This window comes from Sturnus vulgaris, unplaced genomic scaffold (assembly GCF_052056855.1).
Source record: "Sturnus vulgaris isolate bStuVul1 unplaced genomic scaffold, bStuVul1.hap1 Scaffold_186, whole genome shotgun sequence".
NCBI classification, from domain to species: domain Eukaryota; kingdom Metazoa; phylum Chordata; class Aves; order Passeriformes; family Sturnidae; genus Sturnus; species Sturnus vulgaris.
In genome coordinates, this window is record NW_028276132.1 from 5,001 (window position 1) to 15,000 (window position 10,000).

Genomic DNA, 10,000 nt, shown 5'->3' on the forward strand with positions numbered 1-10,000 from the left:
AGCGGGAAACGAGGCGCAGCCAACCTCGGCCAAGCGAGCCACGCCCGGGGGGCTCTCGGGGAGGGGGGCCAGGGAAAGCCCGGGCAGGCTCAACACAACCCCGGGCCGGCCCCACAGAAATCCAGCCCCGGCTGCCGGCCACCAGCGTGCACCGGGACCGACAGCCGAAGAAATGCCGCACCCGGCGAGCGGGCGGGGCCCCGGCTTAAGGCCGGGCAGAAAAGGGGCGAGGCGCCGCCGCCTCGCCCGCCACCATCCCCGGGGGAGCGAGCAGGCGCCCGGCTCCCCGTTGTCACGAAACCGGCAGCAGCCGGGCCGGAGCGGGACACACTCGCGGCTTTCTCGCCCTCTCTCTGGGCCTTTTTCTCGCTTCTCCCCCGCCTGGAACAACGCAGCCTCGCCTGGGCCGGGGGAGCGCGGTGGCTCTCGGATCGCATCGCTCTCTCTGGGGGCTTTCTCGCTTCTCCCCCGGACTGAACACGCAGCCTCGGCCTGGGCCGGGGAGCGGCTCTCGGATCGCATCGGTCTCTCTGGGGGCTTTCTCGCTTCTCCCCCGACTGAGCACGCAGCCTCGCCTGGGCCGGGGAGCGGCTCTCGGATCGCATCGGTCTCTCTCTCTGGGCTAACCTGTCCCAGTCGAACTGGGTAAGACGGGAAGCCGGACGAAGCCACGCGACTCGCCCCGACATCGGCGGTGTTCTTCTGGCCCTGGCGACCGCACGCGCGTCCGCCCTTCTCCGCCACGGACACAGGCACGGCAACAGCCTGTGGGGATACGGCCCGTCACCTCGTTCCCATAATACGGACAGATGGGCCCGAAGCGGCGGAGGCCGGAAAGAGAACCGATGTACGTGACCGAGGGGGCGCAGTGGCGCACGCCGCCTTCTACGATGACATAGCCGGAGGCAGCGAGAAACAGCGACCCCTTGGAGTACTTCCAGGCCGGCGGCGGACAACAGGTCTACCAGCCATGAAACGGGCAACAGGTCTACCGACGGCTTGCTGCGGACAACAGGTCTACCCAGCCATGAAACGGGCAACAGGTCTACCAAGCTGCGGACACCAGGTCTACCCAGGGCATGCTGCGGACACCAGGTCTACCCACGGCTTGCTGCGGACAACAGGTCTACCCAGCTGCGGACAACAGGTCTACCCAGGGCATGAAACGGGCAACAGGTCTACCAAGCTGCGGACACCAGGTCTACCCAGGGCATGCTGCGGACACCAGGTCTACCCACGGCTTGCTGCGGACACCAGGTCTACCCAGCCATGAAACGGGCAACAGGTCTACCAAGCTGCGGACACCAGGTCTACCCAGGGCATGCTGCGGACAACAGGTCTACCCAGCCATGAAACGGGCAACAGGTCTACTCACGGCTTGCTGCGGACAACAGGTCTACCCAGCCATGAAACGGGCAACAGGTCTACCAAGCTGCGGACAACAGGTCTACCCAGGGCATGCTGCGGACACCAGGTCTACCCACTCAATGCTGCGGACAACAGGTCTACCCAGGCATGAATCGGGCAACAGGTCTACCAAGCTCCGGACACCATGTCTACCCACGGCTTGCTGCGGACAACAGGTCTACCCAGCCATGAAACGGGCAACAGGTCTACCAAGCTGCGGACACCAGGTCTACCCAGGGCATGCTGCGGACACCAGGTCTACCCAGCCATGAAACGGGCAACAGGTCTACTCACGGCTTGCTGCGGACAACAGGTCTACCCAGCCATGAAACGGGCAACAGGTCTACCAAGCTGCGGACACCAGGTCTACCCAGGGCATGCTGCGGACACCAGGTCTACCCACTCAATGCTGCGGACAACAGGTCTACCCAGGCATGAATCGGGCAACAGGTCTACCAAGCTCCGGACACCAGGTCTACCCACGGCTTGCTGCGGACAACAGGTCTACCCAGCCATGAAACGGGCAACAGGTCTACCAAGCTGCGGACACCAGGTCTACCCAGGGCATGCTGCGGACACCAGGTCTACCCAGGGCATGAAACGGGCAACAGGTCTACTCACGGCTTGCTGCGGACACCAGGTCTACCCAGCCATGAAACGGGCAACAGGTCTACCAAGCTGCGGACACCAGGTCTACCCAGGGCATGCTGCGGACACCAGGTCTACCCAGCCATGAAACGGGCAACAGGTCTACTCACGGCTTGCTGCGGACACCAGGTCTACCCAGCCATGAAACGGGCAACAGGTCTACCAAGCTGCGGACACCAGGTCTACCCAGGGCATGCTGCGGACACCAGGTCTACCCACGGCTTGCTGCGGACAACAGGTCTACCCAGGCATGAAACGGGCAACAGGTCTACCAAGCTGCGGACACCAGGTCTACCCAGGGCATGCTGCGGACACCAGGTCTACCCACGGCTTGCTGCGGACAACAGGTCTACCAACTCAATGCTGCGGACAACAGGTCTACCCAGCCATGAAACGGGCAACAGGTCTACCAAGCTGCGGACACCAGGTCTACCCACGGCTTGCTGCGGACACCAGGTCTACCCAGCCATGAAACGGGCAACAGGTCTACCAAGCTGCGGACACCAGGTCTACCCAGGGCATGCTGCGGACACCAGGTCTACCCAGCCATGAAACGGGCAACAGGTCTACCAAGCTGCGGACACCAGGTCTACCCAGCCATGAAACGGGCAACAGGTCTACTCACTCAATGCTGCGGACACCAGGTCTACCCAGCCATGAAACGGGCAACAGGTCTACCAACTCAATGCTGCGGACAACAGGTCTACCCAGCCATGAAACGGGCAACAGGTCTACCAAGCTGCGGACACCAGGTCTACCCACGGCTTGCTGCGGACAACAGGTCTACCCAGGCATGAATCGGGCAACAGGTCTACCAAGCTGCGGACACCAGGTCTACCCACGGCTTGCTGCGGACACCAGGTCTACCCAGCCATGAAACGGGCAACAGGTCTACCAAGCTGCGGACACCAGGTCTACCCAGGGCATGCTGCGGACACCAGGCCTACCCAGCCATGAAACGGGCAACAGGTCTACCAAGCTGCGGACAACAGGTCTACCCAGGGCATGCTGCGGACAACAGGTCTACCCAGCCATGAAACGGGCAACAGGTCTACTCACGGCTTGCTGCGGACACCAGGTCTACCCAGCCATGAAACGGGCAACAGGTCTACCAAGCTGCGGACACCAGGTCTACCCAGGGCATGCTGCGGACACCAGGTCTACCCACGGCTTGCTGCGGACACCAGGTCTACCCAGCCATGAAACGGGCAACAGGTCTACCAGGCTGCGGACACCAGGTCTACCCAGGGCATGCTGCGGACACCAGGTCTACCCACGGCTTGCTGCGGACAACAGGTCTACCCAGCCATGAAACGGGCAACAGGTCTACCAAGCTGCGGACACCAGGTCTACCCAGGGCATGCTGCGGACACCAGGTCTACCCAGCCATGAAACGGGCAACAGGTCTACTCACGGCTTGCTGCGGACAACAGGTCTACCCAGGCATGAATCGGGCAACAGGTCTACCAAGCTCCGGACACCAGGTCTACCCACGGCTTGCTGCGGACAACAGGTCTACCCAGCCATGAAACGGGCAACAGGTCTACCCACTCAATGCTGCGGACAACAGGTCTACCCAGCCATGAAACGGGCAACAGGTCTACCAAGCTGCGGACACCAGGTCTACCCACTCAATGCTGCGGACACCAGGTCTACCCAGCCATGAAACGGGCAACAGGTCTACTCACGGCTTGCAGCGGACAACAGGTCTACCCAGCCATGAAACGGGCAACAGGTCTACCAAGCTGCGGACACCAGGTCTACCCAGGGCATGCTGCGGACACCAGGTCTACCCAGCCATGAAACGGGCAACAGGTCTACTCACGGCTTGCTGCGGACACCAGGTCTACCCAGCCATGAAACAGGCAACAGGTCTACCAAGCTGCGGACACCAGGTCTACCCAGCCATGAAACGGGCAACAGGTCTACCAAGCTGCGGACACCAGGTCTACCCAGGGCATGCTGCGGACACCAGGTCTACCAACTCAATGCTGCGGACAACAGGTCTACCCAGCCATGAAACGGGCAACAGGTCTACCAAGCTGCGGACACCAGGTCTACCCAGGGCATGCTGCGGACACCAGGTCTACCAACTCAATGCTGCGGACACCAGGTCTACCCAGCCATGAAACGGGCAACAGGTCTACCAACTCAATGCTGCGGGCAACAGGTCTACCCAGGCATGAATCGGGCAACAGGTCTACCAAGCTGCGGACACCAGGTCTACCCACGGCTTGCTGCGGACAACAGGTCTACCCAGGCATGAATCGGGCAACAGGTCTACCAAGCTGCGGACACCAGGTCTACCCACGGCTTGCTGCGGACACCAGGTCTACCCAGCCATGAAACGGGCAACAGGTCTACCAAGCTGCGGACACCAGGTCTACCCAGGGCATGCTGCGGACACCAGGTCTACCCAGCCATGAAACGGGCAACAGGTCTACTCACGGCTTGCTGCGGACACCAGGTCTACCCAGCCATGAAACGGGCAACAGGTCTACCAAGCTGCGGACACCAGGTCTACCCAGGGCATGCTGCGGACACCAGGTCTACCCAGCCATGAAACGGGCAACAGGTCTACTCACGGCTTGCTGCGGACACCAGGTCTACCCAGCCATGAAACGGGCAACAGGTCTACCAAGCTGCGGACACCAGGTCTACCCAGGGCATGCTGCGGACACCAGGTCTACCCACGGCTTGCTGCGGACAACAGGTCTACCCAGCCATGAAACGGGCAAGAGGTCTACCAAGCTGCGGACACCAGGTCTACCCAGGGCATGCTGCGGACACCAGGTCTACCCAGCCATGAAACGGGCAACAGGTCTACTCACGGCTTGCTGCGGACAACAGGTCTACCCAGCCATGAAACGGGCAACAGGTCTACCAAGCTGCGGACAACAGGTCTACCCAGGGCATGCTGCGGACACCAGGTCTACCCAGCCATGAAACGGGCAACAGGTCTACTCACGGCTTGCTGCGGACACCAGGTCTACCCAGCCATGAATCGGGCAACAGGTCTACCAAGCTGCGGACAACAGGTCTACCCAGGGCATGCTGCGGACACCAGGTCTACCAACTCAATGCTGCGGACACCAGGTCTACCCAGCCATGAAACGGGCAACAGGTCTACCAAGCTGCGGACACCAGGTCTACCCAGGGTATGTAGCGGACACCAGGTCTACCAACTCAATGCTGCGGACACCAGGTCTACCCAGCCATGAAACGGGCAACAGGTCTACCAAGCTGCGGACACCAGGTCTACCCAGCCATGAAACGGGCAACAGGTCTACCCACTCAATGCTGCGGACAACAGGTCTACCCAGCCATGAAACGGGCAACAGGTCTACCAAGCTGCGGACACCAGGTCTACCCAGGGCATGCTGCGGACAACAGGTCTACCCAGCCATGAAACGGGCAACAGGTCTACTCACGGCTTGCTGCGGACAACAGGTCTACCCAGCCATGAAACGGGCAACAGGTCTACCAAGCTGCGGACACCAGGTCTACCCAGGGCATGCTGCGGACACCAGGTCTACCCAGCCATGAAACGGGCAACAGGTCTACTCACGGCTTGCTGCGGACACCAGGTCTACCCAGCCATGAAACGGGCAACAGGTCTACCAAGCTGCGGACACCAGGTCTACCCACGGCTTGCTGCGGACACCAGGTCTACCCAGCCATGAAACGGGCAACAGGTCTACCAAGCTGCGGACACCAGGTCTACCCAGGGCATGCTGCGGACACCAGGTCTACCCAGCCATGAAACGGGCAACAGGTCTACTCACGGCTTGCTGCGGACACCAGGTCTACCCAGCCATGAAACGGGCAACAGGTCTACCAAGCTGCGGACACCAGGTCTACCCAGGGCATGCTGCGGACACCAGGTCTACCCACTCAATGCTGCGGACAACAGGTCTACCCAGCCATGAAACGGGCAACAGGTCTACCAAGCTGCGGACACCAGGTCTACCCAGGGCATGCTGCGGACACCAGGTCTACCAACTCAATGCTGCGGACAACAGGTCTACCCAGCCATGAAACGGGCAACAGGTCTACCAAGCTGCGGACACCAGGTCTACCCACGGCTTGCTGCGGACACCAGGTCTACCCAGCCATGAAACGGGCAACAGGTCTACCAAGCTGCGGACACCAGGTCTACCCAGGTCATGCTGCGGACACCAGGTCTACCCACGGCTTGCTGCGGACAACAGGTCTACCCACTCCAAGCTGCGGACACCAGGTCTAACTACTCCATTACGCGGACAACAGGTCTACCCACTCCATGCGGCGGACAACATGTCTACCCGCTCCATGCTGCGGACACCAGGTCTGCCCACGCCGTGATGCGGACCACAGGTCTACCTTCGCCATGCTGCACGCAGCCCGGGTCGCACCGGAGCTAGGTAGACCCGGTCGCCGCGGCCGTCGCAGCGCCCTCGCCCTCGACGGCGGACCCACGCCGCCGGTCCCGGAGGCGGGTAGACCTGGTCGCCGCGGCCACGGCGGCCGCCCATCCCGGAGCCCAGTAGACCTGGCCGCCGCGGGACCGGCCAAGTTTCCCGGAGTCGTGTAGACCTGGTCGTCGCGGCCACGGCCGCCGCCGCTGCGCCTTCGCCGGCGACGGCGGTCCCACGCCACCGGCCCCGGAGCCGCGTCGACCTGGCCGCCGCGGGACGGGCCACGTTTCGCGGATCCGGGTAGACGAGGCATCCTTGTACCATCTCGGAGCCGGGGAAACCCCACAGCCTCTTAACGCTCCGGAGCCCAAGTGCTCCAGCAGCCTTGCCCCGCCCGGCAGAATCGATTTCAAGACCAAGACATATTTTCGACAACATTTTATTTCATCATTTCATTTCATTTCTTTTCATTTCATTTTATTATTTTATTTTATTTCGTTTTGTTTTGTTTTGTTTTGTTTTGTTTTGATTTGATTTGATTTGTTTCATTTCCTCTTTGCCTTTTTTGAATGATTGCCTCTTCTATTTACTCGGAAAGAAAATCTTTTCCGGAAAACAAAACTCTTGCCAAATCTTATTTGTGATCCCTTTGGGCCCACAGCCGAGCTGACGGAGGGCCTGTGCCCGGTTCTCGCCCTGCTGACACACTGACCCCCCCAAACGGCGTCCTCCCTACCCCACGCCTCCTCCCCCGTCCCCCAGAGACCCTACCTACAGAGCCCCCCCCCACCACAAAACAGAACCTCACGGGCCGCAGCACAGCCAGGGGAAGCACGTACGTGCAGCGAAACTCGGCCCAAAGCCGCCGCGCCCTGGCACAACTCGCCCTGCCCCTTCCCGCCCCACGGAGGCGGCTGCATCGAGGCGACCGGCGCCGCCGTCGGCAAGCGGGTGGCCGCTTTCGGGCCGGTTCTTCCGCGGAAGGTCTGCAGAGCTCTTGGGGCCTCGGCGCGGGTTTGGGGGGCCGTGAGGGCTCGCTGTCGAGGCGCCCGGGGCCGGCACGAAGCCGCCTGCCCTCTCCCTGTCCCTGCCCCGTCTTCCGCAGCCACCCATTAACGCTGGGGGCGAGCCCGCCCTCCGCCATCAACCTCCCATGCAGCGCTTTCAGACTTTCCCCGCCCCTGCCCATTGTCGGCTGGGGGCGCCCTGCCCCCCGCCGTCAGCCTCCCTGGCAGCGCTTTCAGACTCTCTCGGGCCCCTGCCCATTGTCGGCTGGGGGCGCCCCGCCCCCCGCCCTCAGCCTCCCTGGCAGCGCTTTCAGACTGCCTCGGGCCCTGCCCATTGTCGGTTGGGGGCGCCCCGCCCCCCGCCCTCAGCCTCCCTGGCAGCGCTTTCAGACTGCCTCGGGCCCTGCCCATTGTCGGTTGGGGGCGACCCCGCCCTCCGCCATCAGCCTCCCTGGCAGCGCTTTCAGACTGCCTCGGGCCCTGCCCATTGTCGGTTGGGGGCGACCCCGCCCTCCGCCATCAGCCTCCCTGGCAGCACTTTCAGCCTCTTCCTGCCCCCGCCCACGGTCCCACCGGGCAGTTTACACGGCGGCGGCGGGAGGCTGATGCCGAGGTCGGCAGGCGGAGAGCCTGGTGCACAAGCAGGGATGGCGGCGGGATGATTGGCGCCGTCTGTCCCTGGTCAAAGAAGCTCTCTGTTCAGCTTTCTCGGAGCCTTTTGCTTTGGTGGCGTTCCTTCCTCCTCCGCCCCGGCGCCGCTCAAGCCTGCGGCAGGGCGGCAGCGCGGCGGGTGGGCGGCCGGGGGGAGGGGGGAGGGGGGGGGGAGGGAGGGAGCGCGCGAGCGAGCGAGCGAGCGAGCGCGCTGCAGAAATGAAGCCCGGAGCAGGGCCGCGGTCCATTCGAGCACGGGGAGGGGGCGCGACAACGCTGCCTGCTCCTGTCGGGGAGCGCTTGGGGAAGTGGGGTGCCGGCACCATGACGGCGGAGCGGACAGGGGCCGCGGCTGGGGAAGAGGCCGGCGGAGCTCGCCAGTGGATGCTGGCGCACGGAGCCGGCAGGGACACCTGGGCACGGCTGGGACCGAAAGTCGCCCGCCTTCACGCCCCGCCTTTCGCCGGGGGGAAGAAGACGCGAGAGCAGGGCTGCCTGCTGGGCTGCCAGTGCCCGCGGTCATGCCGGACGTGCAGGCCGACCGCCGAAGGCGTGCTCGCCGCTGCAGAGACGACAAGGGGGCCGCGCGTCCGATGGAAGAGACGGGGCGCCATCGCGCGGCGGCCGGGCTGCAAGGCCGGCCGACGGTAACAGGACTACCACGCCGCGGGTGGCCAGAGACAAAGACCGGCCGAGGGCAACAGGTCTACCCAGCATTATGCCGGCCGGTACCAGGGCCGGCCGAGGGCAACAGGTCTACCCAGCATTAGGCCAGCCGGAAAGACGGCCGGCAGAGGGCAACAGGTCTACCCAGCATTCGGCCGTCAGGTACAAAGGCCGGCCGAGGGCAACAGGTCTACCCAGCATTCGGCCGTCAGGTACAAAGGCCGGCCGAGGGCAACAGGTCTACCCAGCATTAGGCCGCCACGTCCAAAGGCCGGCCGAGGGCAACAGGTCTACCCAGCATTAGGCCGCCACGTCCAAAGGCCGGCCGAGGGCAACAGGTCTACCCAGCATTCGGCCACCACGTACAAAGGCCGGCCGAGGGCAACAGGTCTACCCAGCATTCGGCTGGCCGGTAACACGGCGGGCCGAGGGCAACAGGTCTACCCAGCATTAGGCCGGCCGGTAACACTGCCGGCCGAGGGCAACAGGTCTACCCAGCATTCGGCCGCCACGTCCAAAGGCCGGCCGAGGGCAACAGGTCTACCCAGCATTAGGCCGCCACGTCCAAAGGCCGGCCGAGGGCAACAGGTCTACCCAGCATTCGGCCACCACGTCCAAAGGCCGGCCGAGGGCAACAGGTCTACCCAGCATTAGGCCGGCCGGTAACACGGCCGGCCGAGGGCAACAGGTCTACCCAGCATTAGGCCGCCACGTCCAAAGGCCGGCCGAGGGCAACAGGTCTACCCAGCATTAGGCCGCCACGTCCAAAGGCCGGCCGAGGGCAACAGGTCTACCCAGCATTCGGCCGCCACGTCCAAAGGCCGGCCGAGGGCAACAGGTCTACCCAGCATTAGGCCGCCACGTCCAAAGGCCGGCCGAGGGCAACAGGTCTACCCAGCATTCGGCCGCCACGTCCAAAGGCCGGCCGAGGGCAACAGGTCTACCCAGCATTAGGCCGCCACGTCCAAAGGCCGGCCGAGGGCAACAGGTCTACCCAGCATTAGGCCGGCCGGCAGAGGGCAACAGGTCTACCCAGCATTCGGCCGTCAGGTACAAAGGCCGGCCGAGGGCAACAGGTCTACCCAGCATTCGGCCGCCACGTCCAAAGGCCGGCCGAGGGCAACAGGTCTACCCAGCATTAGGCCGGCCGGTAACACGGCCGGCAGAGGGCAACAGGTCTACTCAGCATTAGGCCGGCCGGTAAAACGGCAGGCCGAGGGCAAC